The sequence below is a fragment of the Artemia sp. Qi Xiang Cuo genome, unplaced genomic scaffold (assembly GCF_049724085.1).
Source record: "Artemia sp. Qi Xiang Cuo unplaced genomic scaffold, ASM4972408v1 HiC_scaffold_3027, whole genome shotgun sequence".
Classification (NCBI taxonomy): Eukaryota; Metazoa; Arthropoda; class Branchiopoda; order Anostraca; family Artemiidae; genus Artemia; species Artemia sp. Qi Xiang Cuo.
In genome coordinates this window covers 306389-325624 of record NW_028300422.1, presented here as the reverse complement: position 1 = coordinate 325624, position 19236 = coordinate 306389, and the positions used below count along the sequence as shown (strand labels likewise).

Sequence of the window (19236 nt, the reverse complement as noted above, 5' to 3'; positions counted from 1 at the left end):
TATTTTCGGGGGGATTTTCCCAGGGGGATTTTTTTTGGGGGGGGGGATTTACCAGGGCAGGTGTTTTCCGGGGGGTATTCACCGAAAGGGTATTCAGTGGGGGGACATTCGCCTAGAACCCCTTTAAACATCTCTAAGACGTTCTAGTCATTCGCTAGCCCTGATGAAAAAAAAAACAAACAAAGGAGACAAATCAGTGCTACCCATGCAATAAAAGTCATTTTCCTTGATGTTCAAGGTGGGGGCCTGTAGTTATCCTTCGTAAGGTTTTGGACCATGCTGATTCCAATGGTGCACTTTTTAAGGTTTCTTCACATTGAATTTTGGTTTTCCGTTCTCCCCTTCAGACTCGGTACCGTAATCCTTCCGTAATGCTCATATTCCTCCGTAAGACCTTAAATTAACGTATCCGTAAGTCAAAACTCGGTGTTAGAGGTTTGACTGAAGGATTCCAGAATATTTCCACTTCGTACGTTTATTTTTAAGCAAAATGGAACTTAGATGAAAAAAATATTTGAGTGTGTAGAAGCTAGAAAATGTTATATAGCTCAAAGGACCCTGTTTTAAAGGACAAGCAATTTAAACTAAATTCTTTGGAAAGTCTGACCCAAGTTTTTCGTCAGCAGGAAAGAAAGACTTCAGGTCTTATCTTGGGCCACCTTGTATGAAGTCAATGTTTTTCGAACCAGCGACGGAGAATGAAATAGCTAAAATTGTTATGGGATTGAAAAATTGTTCGTCGTCTGGCCCTGATAATATTCCTACTAAAGTATTTAAGTTCATACTTCCTTCCATTATTTATCCCTTAAAAAACTTATTAACCTCTCCTTTCAGCATGGTATTTTCCCGAGTAGTCTCAAGCGTGCTCGAGTCATCATATTATATAAGGGGGGGGCACGAAATGATCCAGCCAACTATCGGCCAATTTCTTTGTTGTCTGTGTTTAGCAAAATATTTGAGAAGGCGATGCTTTCTCGTCTTAATAATTTTCTTACTTCTAAAGATTTTTTTTCACAATTTTCAATTTGGTTTTCGAGCAAATCATTCGACTGAGCATGCTTGTGCAGTTTTACTGAATTATCTTCATTCTGCCATAGATTCCCATTTGATTCCTGCTGCTTTGTTTCTGGATGTTCGTAAAGCCTTTGATTCTTTAACCCACAGTGTTCCTCTATTTAAACTTTCTCATTTTGGCGTAAGAGGTAGTGCGTTTGATTGGTTCAAGTCTTTCTTGTCTGGTAGAATAATTTCTGTTGATTCACTTTTTCGCTCACCAGCAAGTGTTGACCAGGGGGTCCCTCAAGGGTCAGTTTTAGGGCCGGCACTGTTTTTAATTTATATAAATGACCTAATTTATGCAGTTAGAAATAAAAATCCTCTTTATTGCTGTCGTCTATGTCATCCAACAGTCTCCCGTACCCATAACCATAGTTTGCATTCCTCGGATTTTTCTTGTTACTTTTGCCGATGATACCACCCTTATTACTTCTGAGAGAACAGAGGATGAGGTTCCTACAAAGTCAGTGGCCCTGTTTGAGAGTTTTAATTTGGATTGAGGCTAACTCTCTTGCCCTAAATGTTTCTAAATCTAGTTTATTGTTTTCTCTCGTATATCCCAGGCTTGTCCTCAATTATCTGAAATTCATATATCCAAAGGCTTTATTAGTAGACCAAAGGATGGCCATGTCTGTTTCCTAGGTATCCCCCTAGATTAAAATTTATCTTTTAAACACCATATTGATTTGATTAAAATGAAGGTATGCAGAAATCTCGGTATTCTAAGAAAACTAAAACATATCTTTCCAGGACCAATTTTAAGAATCCTATTTCATAGCTTAATTCATTCTTATGTTTCCTATTGTTCAGTCATATGGATTTCTACTCTCCCTTCTTTTCTCAAACCGCTTTCGAAGATTTATGATAAATCTATAAATCTTATCCAGGATGTAAATTGTTCGGCAACTAAACCGTTACTAGATATTAAAAAACTTTATATTATTTCCTGTGCGTCTTTTGCTTTTCTTCAGCTCCATGGTGATATTCCTAGGTCCCTTAGATATATGTTTGCTTTTGTATCTGATCGGTTAAATTATCAACTCCGTAGTTCTCTAAATATCCAAATTCCCCATACACCAACAATAAGATCATATTTTAATCCTCTTGTTGCTTGTCATTTGACATGGAACACCCTTCCCGATTCGGCTCGAGAATGCCACTCGTTTGGCACCTTCAAAAGACTAGTAAAAAATATTTGTTTTCATGTGATTAATTTTCTTTACTTTTGCCTGCTGCCAATAGTTTTTTTCATTTAATTCTTTTTTTGTTATTTTTTTATATATATATATAGATGTTGTGATTCACTGTGGTTTGATAAAGCTTATTTAGTGAAATCTCTTTTTTTTATAGATGTTGTGATTCACTGTAGTTTGATAAAGCTTATTTAGTGAACTCTCCTTTTTTTTTATTAAGCAAATGCTTTACATGTTAAAAGTTAAAATGCTTATGTTTAAATATTAATTTTATGTTTATATTGTTTAAATCTTAAGCGTTTAAATGTTTAATGTTTATTTGATCTTTTCATAATCCCCCTCCTACAGGCCATGGAGCCTTTGTGGGGATTTGTAGATTGTTATGTAATTATTTTACTGTTATATGGAAAATAAATCTATCTATCTATATATCTATCTAACTATAGACTGTCTTGATTTGTGGGCCTAGGCTAGGATAGGCTATACTTTGATAAATATTGCTGTTTTTTTTCAATTCTTTTTGGGTTTGAGGTTAAAATAAAACCTTTTTTGGTACATTTAATCATTTAAAATGATATTTAGGAGATTAGTTTTGTAACTTAACTCAGGATTTAAAATGTTCTTTATGAAGTTGAAGCAAGAATAAATTTAGATTAGGATCTAACCTACTTTGGTACATTTAAATGGATAGTTTGATCTAGTTTCTCAACATCCTCTCAAATGAAAACGATTTAGGATCAATGAGAAAAAAATAAAGACTTTAAGTTAATTTCTTTGGCAATGTAGAAGTTTTATATAGGCTATCTTAGGTATATATCCAGGATCATTAGTGAAAATAAGCTCCACTGTCAGAAACACATGTGATACAGGAAAAGAGCATAAAATAAGGAATCTAATGGTATTTTTTAAAGTTTATTAAGCCATTTCCTCCTACAAAGCTGCTGATCTGTAATGCTACCTTGCATTGTACTGCCATTCCCCATGATTGGGTTCACTATGGGCAATTTAAGGCTTTTTGTTTTTTCTTAAAATGATAAAATTGTAAAATATTACCTAAGTTTTGATTGGAAATAAGTACAAGAATATTACAAGCATCAATGATCTGCAAAGTTTTGTTTATAACATAGGCAATAGGCATGGCTATATATTTTAAATTATTTTTTTACATCAACACTTTATTTACATTTCCAACATGTGAAAATTATATTTATGCAATTCACAACAGAGAGCGTATTCACAGTAGGCTACAGCAATATTTCCTGTGGTGTTGAAATATATTTGTATGGATTTATTGACACAGAAAGATATATCAACTACCAAACATTACTAAGAATTTAAATGAAGGATAAAACCATTTAGTGAAAAGATTTGAATGAAATAGTTATAAATAATATTTGGTTACTAGATATATGTAATGTGTGGTCTTTAAGAACTTTGTCAGAAAGGAAGGAAAATGTCATAGAAAAACATAAACTTTTAAAAAAAAAAAAAAGAGGATAGTAAATACAATGTCATCATTTCCCCCAACACCTGTGTGTGGATATTGTCTTCAAGTAAAAGTTGATTTTGACTAACTTTAGTTGGACCCAAAGCAACCTTCAAATTTGATACAAACACATCAAATTGTATTGTATTTTAAAGCTTCAAATCAGGACACTCACTATGCATGGTTTTTTGGCCCATCACCAACATGTTTTAAGTGACGCTTAACTTTGATAAGCAAATGGAAATACAGTAGAGACTATTTAGTATTTATGCATTGAACTATTATATTAGAAAAAAATGATATTAATTCAGTTAGTACCCTAACAAATGTTTTATAATTGGGTGTCGGCAAAGTACTTGTTTCAATAAATTTGATTTAAGGCACAGTAAATTTTACTTCTTTTCTAAGTGATCCTTGACTCTCTGTGGTCCAAAAATTCTTTTTTTGTTGCTCTATAGAATTAATTAGCTATGGAGTTCTTGTTATTGAGGAGAAAAACTAACTAAATCTTCAAAATATATTTTATGAATAAGCTTCAATAAAAATGTGGCTATAAAATGAGTATGTTTAAAGTTTAAAAATTGAAAAATTTAGTAATCATGTGGTTTTTTCTAGTGAAGCTTATGAAAAGACGGGGAGCTTGAGAACCTAAGAGATCACTATGTCCACCTAAAGAAAAAAAGCAGATCTACAAGTGGATCTGGTGCTAATATAAGCTTAAAGCCAGAAGACCAAAAGCTTGCACAAAGAATGAACTTACTTTCTGAACATATAATTGAAAGGAACCATGAGACAACAGAGATGAGAATATATCAGTGGAAATTTATTCAGAGTGTGCAGGGGGTGTTCCTAGTGAGAATCCCTTGAAATGTACAACAAGTATTTTTGCTCCTGATGAAGAGGTTTCACATGTTGCAGTTACTAGCCAACAATATAACTATGCTGAAGTAAATGATGCTGGTTTTATTACCCTTAGTGAAGAATCTCTCATTAACAGTCAAAGAGATATCCAAAGTTCCCAAGCTTCTAGTAGGCAACAAATATATGCATCAACAAGCCAAAATCAAACTCTTAATAGAACAAAAACAGGGTCTAGAGATCAAACAGACCTGAAGGAACAGAAAGCAATTGACAAAAAAAAAAACAGCAATGACCAGCATGATATGGAGTGGTACTTTCTACAATCACTGTTATCTCATCTGAAAAAAGAACCGGATGACTCAAAATTCATTCATTTTGTGTATATCATTCAGTGTATTTTTATTTTTATAGACGAACTTAATAAAGCTTTTTTCTCTCTTTAAAGTAATCATTAAATCATATGAAAAAAATGTCTAGTAGGTCTTAAAAAAATATAAATATTAAAGTAATATTAATACTTAACAATAATAACACTATTACAAGAGTAAAAAAATAATATAAGAAAATACTTTTGACATTTCTGTTGCTTTGTTTTGAAATGTAGTATGGTAACTGGTTTTATATTTCTTTGAAAAAAAAAACCTAATAGCTATGATTAGATGTCTTAATTCTATTGGATATGGTGAAAAAAAAGGTAAAGAGACGCTTTTTAACATGAAGTTATTAAAAATGTGTAAGAAGACATTTATGCCATGACACTGAAGCAAAAGAAAAAAATAAGCAGATTTAGAGAAATTTGGAAACTGCAATGCAGTGTCCTTTCCCTTTGCCAGTGTTTACTTCCAGAAGTTTAACGTTGGACTGGGATATCCACAGGGATGACTAAAGAGCAAACTACAGCCCATAGTAACCAAAAGTCAAAAAACACACTTAGGAAAAAAATACCAAGTGAAAAAAATGCCATCTGACACTGATTCAGGAATGGTAACTATTATTTTGGTTAATTTCGATAAGAAATTTATGGCGATTTAAAAAAAAACCTGAAGTCCCTCGAAAATTGCATCAGATCAATATGAAAAGTATACCGTTGGAGTCAGTATGGTCAAAAACCTAGAATAAGGAAATTACAGCCCCCTTCATTGCACAACAAGAAAAACCACTTTTTTGCATGGGTAGCGCTGAAAATTGACGTTGCAGTGTGAAGGGAAGACTTTCGATGTGAAGGAACATAAACGTAAGACCCGTAACATGAAACGTAACAACCTTAGGACTAAACGTAACGTAAAGTCTTACGTTTTCTATGTGAAGGAACCTTTATCTCTTCCAGCCGTCATACGTGCGGTATGGTCAAAAAAAAGAAAAAAAAGAAAAGAAATCTTACCGCCACGCTTCATCAGACAGGCAATTGTATCCACAATTATAAAAATGATCACAAGAACAACAAGAAGCACGATTTGAGCCTCAATTGAACCTAATGAAATAATTATATTTAATGAAATTGTAATTGCAGCATGATTCTACCTTATAAAGAAATGTACGATTTTATTGCCTGCTGCCAAACAGGGTTCACTTGAAACAGGAATTAGAAATTATGAAACTACAGGTCTAAAATTAAATGCCCAGCAGAAAACCTTACTCAGCAATATATATATATATATATATATATATATATATATATATATATATATATATATATATATATATATATATATATATATATATATATATATATATATATATATATATATATATATATATATATATATATATATATATATATATATATATATATATATATATATATATATATATATATATATATATATATATATATATATATATATATATATATATATATATATATATATATATATATATATATATATATATATATATATATTGCTGAGAAAGTTTTTTTTCTGGGCATTTAATTTTAGACCTGTAGTTTCATAATTTCTAATTCCTGTTTCGAGTGAACCCTGTTTGGCTGCAGGCAATAATATATACAGAGAGAGAGAGAGAGAGAGAGAGAGGTATTCTAATTTTCCATAAAAGGACGAGTCTATAATTGTTCTTGCATCAAATGATTTACGGAATTACGAACAAAAATTCTAACAGCTAAAACTCAAAACACCGAACAACCTTTACCATGCTAGAAGCATACCTTCAAACTCTTCAAGCATGCTGGAAATTGGCAACTAGGCTGCACATAGGAATTATATACTCAACTAAAATACTTATCCTTGTCAGGACATAAATCTTTCATTCTCAAAATCCAAGACAAAAAGAAGCCTTCAACTCATAGCCCTTTTAAGTAACTTCCTTCTTTAAATTTTTCATTAACTACAGGGCCGTCTTTCTAACCCTATGAGCCGCTGAGAAAAGCATTTTTACGTGCAGGGTTAAGTTAGCTAAAAGGCCTAGTAAAAATAAAAATATACATCATTACATGTATTTCGGTATTTCCTGACACATTCAGAAGGGGTCATAATCAGAGTTACAAATTTACACTAGCTCAATAGAAAAAAAGAAAAATAAGACACAGCACCAAGGGTTTAAAGGGTATAATTTATTTAGTTGAAAACACCTATAAACTGTATGTAGCTATTAAGGGCTAGGCACACGTAGCTGAGGTTGGGACCTGAGTCCCGCATCCGTGGATAAACAATACCGGTAAGAGAAATGTTATTTGAAAGAAAAATTTTTGCGCAAAATTTTCAAAATAAAAAATCATGGACACAAATAGACGACTGGAGTCTATTAATAGTTACTTGAATAATCCTAGCTTACTTCTCAGTTTAATTCTCAAGCTCAGTAGTCGGGTCTTTCACCACAGATACCTCTGGCTGACTCTTTATATGTATCCCTGTTTTTTGGTGATGACCATGATGAAAATCAGCGCTGATTTTGCAAATCTGTTGAAAATTTTTCAACCTCAAATCGACGCCGATTTCCATTAGAATCGGCGCTGATTTGGAAATCAGTTCCTGAAATCATTTACGTGTGCCCAGCCCTTTAAGCAATGTTTTCTTAAAATCAGGTTACCATGACCATAAACAAACAGACAACAGGGTCTTAATTTGTGATAAAACTACAGTCGAATCACTTTTCTTTCTTCAGCAAAAAGGTTTTTTTCCATACCAGGGCATTTCGTATTGAAGGAGTTGTCGTAGAAACTTCGAAAAGGGCTCATTCGATTGGAAATTAGAGTGGGTAGTGCACTTTTTAATAGTCAAAAGTGACCCAGGGTAACAAACAACCCACCTCCCCCCACGCCCATCATTCCCTCAAGCACATCTAATGAAAATTTTTAGATAGCCATTTTGTTCAGCGTAATTGATTTCCATATAGAAAATTTGTTTTGAGGAGGTCACTCCCCCAAACCCTTCAGGGAAAGGGGTTTTAAGTTATGCCCTGGGGGCATATAAGAAAGATGTTGCCACAATGTATTATTCATTATTTTTTTCCTTTAGACCAGGGCACTTCATATCCAAGAAATTGTCGTAAAAACTTCGAAAAGGGCTCATTCAATTGGAAATTGTAGTGGCTTGTGCCCTTTTTAATTTTCGAAAATGATTGGAAGGCAACTAACACCCCTGTCACGCCCACAATTTCCCGAAACACATCCAATCAAAATTTGAGATAGCCATTTTGTTCAGCGTAGTTGATTTCTAGATAGAAAATATGTTTTTAAGGAGTTCACTCCCCCCCCAACTCTTGGGGCAATGGCTATCTCAAAATTTTGATTGGATGTGTTTCGGGAAATTGTGGGCGTGACAGGGGTGTTAGTTGCCTTCCAATCATTTTCGAAAATTAAAAAGGGCACAAGCCACTACAGTTTTTCCATACCAGGGCATTTCGTATCGAAGGAGTTGTAGTAGAAACTTCGAAAAGGGCTCATTCGATTGGAAATTAGAGTGGGTAGTGCTCTTTTTAATAGTCGAAAGTGACCCAGGGTAACAAGCAACCCAACTCCCCCCTCGCCCATCCGTCCCCCAAGCACATCTAAGCAAAAAGTGGAGATAGACATGTTGTTAAGCGTAATTGATTTCCATATAGAAAATTTGTTTTTGATGAGGTCGCTCCCCCACACCTCTCAGGGAAAGCGGTTTTAAGTTATGCCCTGGGGGGAAATAAGGTTTTTATAGAAGAGGTTGTTGAAGATACTTCAAAAATTGAAAATTCAAAGGGCTAGTACCCATTGTAATAGTTGAAAGTGATTGGAGAGCAACTAACCCCCTTCTCACGCCCAAATTTTCCCCAAACACATCCATTCAAAATTTGGAGATAGCAATTATTTTCAACGTAGTTTTAAGTTGTGGAAACTAGGTCTTTGAGGATGACAACTACCCAAAGCCCTCAGGGCAAGGGTTGCAAGTTATGCCCAGGGGGCATAAAAGGTTTTTTATAGAACTCGTCGTCGTAAAAACTTCAAAAAGGGCTCATTCAATTGGAAGTTGAAATGACTAGTACCCTTTTTAATTGTCGAAATTAATGAGAAGGCAACTAACACCCCTTTCACGCCCACCATTTCCCCAAATACATCCAATCAAAATTTATAGTTTTGGTATAAGGTTATAATTTTGGTTATAATTTTCTTATGAAGTTAAATGTTTTTATAGAACGCGCTGTCGTAGAAACTTCAAAAAGAGTTCATTCAATTGGAAATTGAAATACCCAGCGCCCTTATATAGAAAGTAACCTTATATAGAAAGTAACCGGAAGGCAATTAACACCCCTTCCACACCCACCATTTCCCCAAACACTTCCAATCAAACTTTTGAGATAGCCATTTTGTTCTACGAAGTTTAAAGTTCAGGAAATTATACCTTTGAGAAGGACACTCACCTCTACAGTCTTCAGGGCAAAGGTTATAAGTTATGCCCTGGGGGCAAATAAGGTTTATTATAGAAGGCGTTTCCAAAGATACTTCAAAAAAGGCTTATTTGATTGGAAATTCAAAGAGCTAGTGCCTTTTTTAATAGTAGAAAGTGATTTGAGTGCAACTAGCCCCCCTCTCACGCCGACCTTTTCCTCAAACACATCCAATCAAAATTTTTAGAAGCCATTTTATTCAACGTAGTTGAAAGTTTTGGAAATTAAGATTTCCCCCAGAGCCCTCAGAGCAAGGGTTGTAAGTTATGCCCTGGGGGCGCCTAAGGTTTTTATTGAAAGGTTTTTCGTAAAAACATCAAAAAGGCTCATCCAATTGAAAATTAAAGGGCTAGTGCCTTTTTTAATAGTTGAAAGTGATTGGAGTGACCAACGCCCCTCTCACAGCCACTGTTTCCCCAAACACATTCAATCAAAATTTTGAGATATCCATTTTGCTCAACGTAGTTGAAAGTTATATCCTTGGGGCATATAAGGTTTATATAGAAAATTGTTTTAGAAATTTCAAAAAGGGCTCATTTGATTGGGAATTCAAATTGCCCTTTTTAATAGTCGAAAGTGAGTAGAGAGTAAGTAACCTCCCTCTCACGCCCACCATTTCCCCAAAAACATTCAATCAAAGTTAAGAGATAGCGATTTTCTTGGTAAAATGTGATCTTATACTTTGGTTAGGCCCATAGGAACCACTGAAGTGTATCACGTTGAACGAACTTTATCTAGGTCATCCCCTAGGGCACTTGTGAGGTTGAAGGGCTTTTATCTAGGTCATCCTCTATTATAATTTAATTAGGCCCATAGGAACAACTGAAACGTATCAAGTTGAATGAAAATTATCTAAAGCACTCTTGAGGTTGAACAACCTTTATCTAGGTCATTCTCTATTGAGGTTGAACGAGCTTTATCTAGGTCATTTTCTATTGAGGTTGAGTGAACTTTCCCAAGGCTATTCCCCTAAGGCACTCTTGCATAATCTGGTTTTGAACGTTATGGAGCGCCCAAAGTTAAAACTAGCAAAGATGTAGATGCCAAGAAAAGAATTTTAATAAAAAAAAAATTCAGAACAATCGTTGGAAATCCTTAGAAATCAACCAGTGAGATGATCATGGGTTTGAACCTTCAAGGACTGCAACCACCAATGGCCCTAACCTCCAAGGGCCCAGCATAAATCCCTGCATAGCAGGGGCCAATGATCGAATCGGTTAGATTGGGTGAACGGCCACTGATGTAGTAGACGGTAAATGTCATGATCAGCTGAAAGTAAGGTTTAGACGACTGCATTAGCAGTATGATATCATAACAAATAAAAAATCAAATATTTAAAATTGAACATGCAACAGTGGCTCAAATCTCTTTTTCTTCTTCATCTTCGTCTTGGGACTCGCTCTGATTCACATCGGAAAGTAGGCATTTTTGGGGGTTAGCTCCACACTTGCATGCGCTGTCCCAGAAACCTATTCTGTAGCATTTGCAGTGCGAGCCGCACTTCATCTTGTCACAGTTGCAAAAAGTAAGCGATGCTAGCCCATGCGGCATCGCAGGAACTAGGTCTAGCTTTAGTTCATGATCTTCGATTCTCCTGCCCATATCGGTAGCCAGAGGTAAATCAATACAGGGCTTGTGGCTTTGGATCCAAATCAGTGACTGGAAAATGAACCTTTTCAAATGAAGCGGAAACGAGATATCAGTTGGTGGTAAACACCTCAAATCCTCCAATCTTGAGTACAAAATTCCTCGAAGATCATTCAGACTATTGAAGCTAGTCGTACTTCTGCTATACACTGTAACCACAAACTGCTTACAGACGTTGACTAAACCATCACTTTGCGCAGATGATGGCTTCTCTGCAAGGGCTCTAACTTCACCTAAAGAACCCAACAAAGTTCTGTAGACTTCGCAGCTCAAAAAAAGCGGACCTTTCCAATTCCACACAAAAAGCCTGTGGTGTCACATCAACTCAAGCTGTGGACAAACGGCAAGGCGTTGCAAAATGTTACTCCTAGTTTTTGTGCTGCCGTATGCATAGGTATGCAGTAGCACGGAAGCTTAACCCAGAGCTGCGTAAGGCCGAGACTAGCAAGATACTGGAGGTAGTATGCAGCTAGTAAGACGATATCAGTTGGCTTCAATTATTACAAGTGTGCTCTTTCGTCTTGCGGCAACTGTTGTGTGGTATAATACCCGACTGTCTGCCTCCTCATGGCAAGACGAGATATCGTCATCAACAGAGCTTTCATGAGGCGTAATGGTAACAGCTCTACATCGACTCTCAAAATCTCCAGCAAGATGAACCATCAGACAAGCCGAAATTCTGTACTCCCAGACCTCAAAAAGAACTTTCAAGAGTCGACCTTAGGCAGAGCGACTACTGAGAATCCCGTCCCAGAGTGTTGCAACTTTGCTGGAGGAAGGGAACGGGCTGGAAATATTTCCTGTAGGATCTCCTCTTCTTTCTCGACAGCCAGATGCTTCTTTGAGGTTGAACGAGTAGTCATCACGGGTTCTATCGTGACTAAGACCGTCATACCTGTCACCAACAATATGGATAGACTGACAAGCTTCGGGTATGTTCCTAAGAATCCCATCGTAAACTCTTAGTCCAAAATCTGTTAGCTTCTCATTTTGTTCTCGTCGATAACACCTTATGACACTCATGACATCAACTATATAGTCAGATCGAGGGGTCTTCAAAAAGCGTATGTGGAATAATTTTTGGCTATGATTGCAAGCCACACAGTTGCAGAATTTAGTTCAAGGCTGTTGACTTTGCACCAGGACGTTGATGAAGCTCGTTACGACTTGATGTTAATACTACAAGTGAGGCCGGATATGTAGCACGTAATTCAGCAGCTCACAGAGGGACAAAGTTTGTGTTAAATTTGCAAGACGCAGAGTTTGTTTAAGCGGCTTAGTTTCCCCAAAATATTTTTTTTTGTGGCTCTTTCTTTTTTCCTTTTTTGGCAAGAGAGGCGAAAGTTTGTACTATGCCAACTTTTATTTTCGTGGATGTCCCGTGAAGAAATGAGCTCAGGGCTTCGAAGCCAATGTCTCGGAAGTTCAGCAGACTATTTGCTACGGCTTCTGGAGCTCTATCCCCTGTCATAAAGCTGTACACCTCTGTTCTCGTCGTCTTGAATGGGTTTCCGAGCAACTCTACCAAGTCCACAAACCGATTTTTACATTTTATTGTCAGATTCGTAAACGCAGTGGTATCTTCATGATGGTTCATTGCCTCGTCATCGATATTCAGGTTTGCTTTCAGCGTTCTGGTGGCTGCTGTGAGAAAGGGGAGAGTAGCCAGATATCGATCCCTGGCATTTTCATTCGTTGTCGCACTAAAGACACCAGAAACTCTTCGATGACCTTTGATGGCCAGATTCAAGGTTGACTCCAAAGCCAGATCGCATGCAATGCTGCAAAACGGCATGGTTGTTTTTCTAACAACGAAATTGCCACTTACAAACTCTCTGTGAACTTTTGGCGCTTCTTCAGGCAGGCGTAGCATTTTTTCTAGGTAGTTAAGCGCAACTGCGGCGTATTTATGGTTTCCAGGTGCGAAGAAAATCGGAATCATCTCTCTTATGGCGTTTAAGTGTGATCCATAGTCTGCAGCTCTTTCAGCATAAAGATAGTCATTACCGGTACGGATAAGATCTAAATAGTTGATCCAGAGGCTATGATTCCTTATGGTAGATCTGGCTCGTTGTGCTTCGAGAAAAGCGGAGCAATACTGTCCAACGCATCTTCTATCTGTTTACATGCTTCAGAACTAGTTGAACCAACATGACGTGCCTCACACAAGACAACCGACAACCCCTAAAATCGTTGTTGTCGGAATCCTTACCTTTAACTAGATTAGATAAATATGCAAAATGCTTTCCTTTTATGTAGTAGTTTTCAGTACTTTATGCAATAATCAGTGGTCTAAGGCTCACTATCTGTTCAAAAAAAGAGAGGGGATGGCTCACATCCGCCGCAGTAGGTTTGATAGGTTTGATAGGTTTGATAATCAATAAATTAGGCTATATATTAGTTTATTAGTTGAAGATATTAGATATTAGTTGAAGGGAATCATTAAATTAGGCTAGATATTGGTTTTACATTAGTTTTGCAAGCTAATGTTGAAGTGAATCAAGGCTAGATATTAGTTTATTAGTGGAAGATATTAGTTGAAGTGAATCATTAAATTAGGCTAGATATAGGGTTTACATTAGTTTTGCAAGCTAATGTTGAAGTAAATCAATAAAGTAGGCTAGATATTAGTTTATTAGTTGAAGATATTAGATATTAGTTGAAGTGAATCATTAAATTAGGCTAGATATTTATAAGTAGTAGGTTTAATGTGTCACTGAGTTATATATTTCTATATATAACTTATATAGGCCTAGTCAGTGAGTTACACATATTTTAAGTAGTAGGCTAAATATGTCACTGAGTTATATATTTCTGTATATAACTTATGTAGGCCTAGTCAGTGAGTTATGTATATTTATAAGTAGTAGGTTAAATATGTCACTGAGTTATTGCCTTTGCAAAACAAAAGTAATATGTTTGTCTGGCCTCCCCCAGGCCATTCAGCATGTCCCCAGGTGGCGATAGGGGAACGCTCTACAGATATGTAGGGTACCTCCATAGGAGGCACGGACCAAGGGGGAACCTTGTCCCTGGGGGTCCATAATAGAATCTGGAGTACCCTTGCCCGGGGTCATAAATACAGGCGGAGGAGGACGACGGCCCCTCAAATGTACACTCAAAAGGGCCCACTTGTTTATCCACAAGTTCCATGAGTTGCAAACCTTCTCCCAGAAATGGGTTAAATTGCATGGTGATGCAAAACACCATCACGGGAGGATCCTATGATGGAGGACACCCTCGGCAGGGCGGAAGATCCAGATCTATGGACAGCGGCTTCTGCAAAAAGCTGCTTCGATCCCTTTGGGGTACCATCAATACTGGAGACCTTGTATTCAACTCTATTCTTGCTTGAGGAGTGGTGCCGCTCGAGGACATTATAGCCTAGTAAACGACACAGCATTCGCAAGGGATTCTGACTAATGGACAATTCTTCTGGGATTGGTATGATTTGATGGGCGTCTTTGGGCTGAAAAACCTCTTCCTAGCTAATTTATCTATTACGGGTTGCCTCCCCGTAGTAGCATAATATTTGTAGGCATGAATATATAATGAGTTGGAGGTAATAGGCTTGAGATTGTCTGTGGAGTATTTTGACTCTTGTTGATAGAAGAGCATCGCCAAGCGCTGAAAACCATGTTGTGACAAAGATGTGCCCAGGATTGCACAAAGCCTCCATTGTTGGAGGTCCCAGGGACTTCTTGCTGTCCGGTTCTAAGCTGGCTTAAGCACTTCGGTGTAGACTTGAGAAGATATGTGATCTCCGTCCTGCACTGGTATCCAGGATCATTGCTTTTCCTGAGGCGAAAAAAATTTCAATGATTTAAAGAACATGAATATTGGAACTTGGAATGTTACGACATTAAAAAATGACTATCGTATCGACATTTTGACTGACGAATTCAGACGATTCGAACTGGATCTCTTAGGAGTTTCAGAAACTCATATCCCAGGGGTAGGAAGCATGAAATTAGGTGATCTAGAATTTGTTTACTCAGGCAGGAAGGATGGGTTACATAGACAGGGAGTAGGGCTCATGATGAATAAGGAAGCGGCTAAGTCTTGTTTAGGCTGGGAAGGTATTAATAATAGAATACTAATTGCTCATTTTATGACTAGAAAGTTCAAGGTATCAGTTAGAGTAGTATACGCCCCTGTAGAACCGACTGATGGAGATACTAGTTACTCAGATGAATTCTACTTACAGTTACAGGAGCAAATAGACAAGGTCCCATGTAGAAATATGATGTTATTGCTGGGAGATTTTAACGCCCAGGTTGGTAGAAATAAGGATAGATGGTATCCCAGCCTAGGTAAATTTGGTATAGGAAAAGAAAACAGTAATGGATACAGACTTTTGCAATTTTGTAGGTTTAACAACCTAGTTATAACCACTACGATGTTTGGTCATAAAATGGCTCATAAGCTAACATGGTATTCACGTGATGGTAAGACAGCAAACCTTATTGATTATGTTATAGTAAATCGAAGAATGACAGGATCAATACAAGATACTAGGGTATATAGGAGTGCTGTTATTGATGTTAAAAGTAAAGATCACCATCTAGTAGTGTCAAGGGTTAATTTAAAGTTAAAATATCGGACGGGTAATTACCTCCCGGGAAGTTATGATGTTAGTAGACTCCAGGATGAGAATTTGAGAGAAACTTTCCAGGAACAGTTGAATACTAAACTTGAAGGTTTAAAATTTGATAATGTGGAAGATGGCTGGAATAATTTTAGAAAAATAATTTGTGAAGTTGCTGAAGGTGTATTAGGGAAGAAAGCTAGAACTGCAGCTAAGAATATTAGTAAAAAAGCTTTAAGTTTAATAGAAAGGAGAAAGGACTTGTACAAGAATTATCTGAGTGATAGATCACATGAAAACAAAAGAAATGTAAAGAAAGTGGAGAAAGCATTGAAATATGAACTAAGGAGGTGTGAAGTGGAGGCCATGGAGAAAATTGCCGAGGATTTAGAAGATGCAGCGAGACGGCATAATAGTAAAATATTGTACTGGCACGTTAACAAATTGAGAGGTAGTAGTCAATCCGGACTTGTCCCAATTAAAGATAGGAATGGGGTGGCAATTAGCGATAAGACAAAAGCTAAAGCGAGATGGGCCGAACATTTTGAGAATTTGCTTAACCGAGATAGAGTTGCAGGAAAAAATATAGAGGAAAATGAAAAAGTTTGCGATACCTTGGATGTGAAGGAAGATTTGTTTTGTGAGGAGGAATTAGAAACAGTACTAAAAGGATTAAAGAATAATAAGGCTCCAGGTGCTGATAGGGTAGTAAATGAGTTTCTTAAATATGGTGGCTCTGAGGTTAGAAATAAGTTATTGGAGATTATGAATATGATTTTTGAAAAAGGGGAAGTCCCTAACGACTTTAGGAAAACCTTAATTAAGCCACTTTATAAGAAAGGTGATAAAAGTGAGTGTGGTAATTATCGAGGCATTAGTCTGGTCTCTGTAGGTAGCAAATTGCTTAGTAATATGATACTTTTTAGACTGAGAGATGCCGTAGACAAAGTTAGAGAAGAGCAGTGCGGTTTTAGAAAAGGTAGAGGATGTGTTGACCAAATTTTCACTCTTAGGTTAATAATTGAGAAGTGCCTAAGTTCTCAAACACCTTTGGTCCTCAGTTTTATAGATTATGAGCAAGCGTTCGATTCTGTTGATAGAGGAGCTTTAGTAAAGGTTTTATCCTTGTATGGTATGCAAGACAAATACATTAAAGTGATTAGTGCTATTTACGATAATAACACTGCTGCGGTTAAGGTAGTAAATGAGGTTAGCAGCTGGTTTTGTATTAAATCAGGAGTTAAGCAGGGTTGTGTTCTATCCCCCTTTATATGGATTATTTTGATGGACTTTGTTTTAAGGAGCACAGGAAAGGCAATGGGAAACCACGGAATCAAATGGGGAGGAAAAAGTCTCCTGGACTTGGATTATGCTGATGATTTAAGCATCCTAGATGAAAGTGTGAGCAAAATGAATGAAGTTTTAGAGGCTTTGCGAGTTCAGGGTGCTAGTATTGGTTTGAAAATTAATGTTAGGAAGACCAAGTCACTAAGGCTAGGAATAAGTGAAGATGAAAAGGTGACGTTGGGTAATGAAAAGATTGATCAGGTGGGCAGTTTCACTTACCTTGGTAGTATGATTAGTAAAGAAAGTGGGAGTAGCGAAGATGTTAAAAATAGAATAGCCAAGGCTCAGGGTGTTTTTTCACAGTTAAAAAAAGTTTGGAAGAATAGGAAGATAAGTATGCAAACCAAGATTAGAAATTTAGAAGCTACAGTGATGACAGTGGTCAAATATGGCTCTGAAGCATGGACACTCTGCTCCGAAGAGCGGATGAAGATTTGCTGGATGTTTTCCAGAGAAATTGCTTAAGGATTGTTCTGGGTACCCGGCTGACTGACCGTATTTCGAACAATAGGCTGTACGAAAAATGTGGTTCAATACCGCTTTCTAGGTCTATAATGAGAGAAAGGTTGAGGTGGTTAGGGCATGTTGTTCGGATGAAGGATGACAGATTGCCGAAGATTGTTCTTTTCGGCCAACCATCTAGGGCTAAACGGAAAGCAGGTCGTCCCCGTCTGGGTTGGGAGGACGTCATAAAGAAAGATTTAAAGGAAATGGGAACTTCGTGGGCGGGTGTAAAAAGGGAGGCTTTGAATAGATTGGGGTGGAGGAGGAGCGTGCGTAGCTGTGTTGGCCTCAGGCGGCTTGGTGCTGCGATGAGTTGTTAGTAGTAGTAGTAGTAGTGTGGAAACCAAATTCGCGCAAGCGATCGCAGAACGAGACATCTGTTGTTTTTTTCCCCGGTTAAAGATATTAATTATGTAGAATATAAATAAATTATTTGATTAAAAAAAAGGGTGATTGATCGTTTGGTGAAATAGAAATTATAGGTTGTTTTGAAAATATTTAGAGTAAAACGCCACTAATCAGAATTTTTTTTTTTTGGTGGGGGGGGGTATTTCCATGTTAAAACGCTTATATTTTCTTGCAGATTCAAGTCTCGACTTTGTTTTTGTTAACAACATGTAAAGGACATTCGGACGGTTCAAATGATGTGCAATCTGATTCGTTTTCATTTTTTTTAACAGCTAAAAAAATAAAAAAATAAATTGGTCATTGTAGGCTAATTTCTGAAAGCTATGACGCTATTTAGAAAAAATAAATAGTTCTCAAGAATTAATATTTTTTGGGAAAAAGGCAAAAAGTTTGACTCGTAATGACGAGCAGAATTCAAATAAAGCATAAAAAATATACTTATGCAGGAAAAAATTTCAGAAAAACCGAAAAAACTAGGAAAAAGTATATTAAAAGTCCCTTGTTTTCAAAATTAAATAGGGAATACTAAAGAAATAAAAGTTGTGGGGAAAAACTATAAATACCAGGTGAAAGTATTATTTCTTAGAATTCAGAATATGTCACGTTTATAAAGTTTTCAGTTTATTTTACCTTGTAAAAAAAAATCGAGAGCGGTACGACGTTGTTATAGGCCAAATTTGACTTTATAGATTAAAATGACCATGTTTTACAAGCGTGCAAACTTGTGCACCCCGATATTCGTTGCAAGCGCCCCCGATTACCATGGGATCCACCCTCAAACCAATTGCAGCTGATATGAGCCACCCCTTCCCTTTTTTTGAACGATAGCAAGGCTTGGATCACTGACTATTTCAAATTTTTCATTTTTTACGCTGCAAAACTTTTTCAAAAAAAGCTACCAAGTTTCACATGCCGGGTCAGAGAGCTCGATCTCTTTTCATAGCATAGGAAAATTAACACTACAATGGATTTAGGGAGTTTAACCTTAACATGCTATTGAAAAAAAAACTACGTTTTCTAAAGAGTTAAAGAGGCTGAGTTACAAGGTCGAACCTTAAAACGTACAGGGATTAGGAGGCACAGTTGGTGGGCTGCCGCCCCCAAACCCCACACTTTCGCATCATTCAAATAAAAAAAAAAGTTTTTAAAACCGAAAGTAAGGAGTGACATAAAATCTTAAAACGAACAGAAATTATTCCGTATATGAAAGGGGGTGTGCCCTCCTCAACGCCTCGCTCTTTATGCTAAAGTTTTTATTGTTTAAAAAAAGA

At 36.7% G+C, this 19236-nt stretch overlaps 1 long non-coding RNA gene across 1 annotated transcript in view; it reads right to left on the bottom strand.

Moving 5' to 3' along the window:
- Positions 1-19236, bottom strand: part of LOC148938667 (uncharacterized) — a 96153-nt gene that overhangs the window by 7960 nt on the left and 68957 nt on the right. Inside the window, exon 2 of the long non-coding RNA XR_016143649.1 lies at positions 5978-6067. This is a non-coding gene — a long non-coding RNA (uncharacterized LOC148938667). The remainder of the gene's footprint in view (positions 1-5977; positions 6068-19236) is intronic.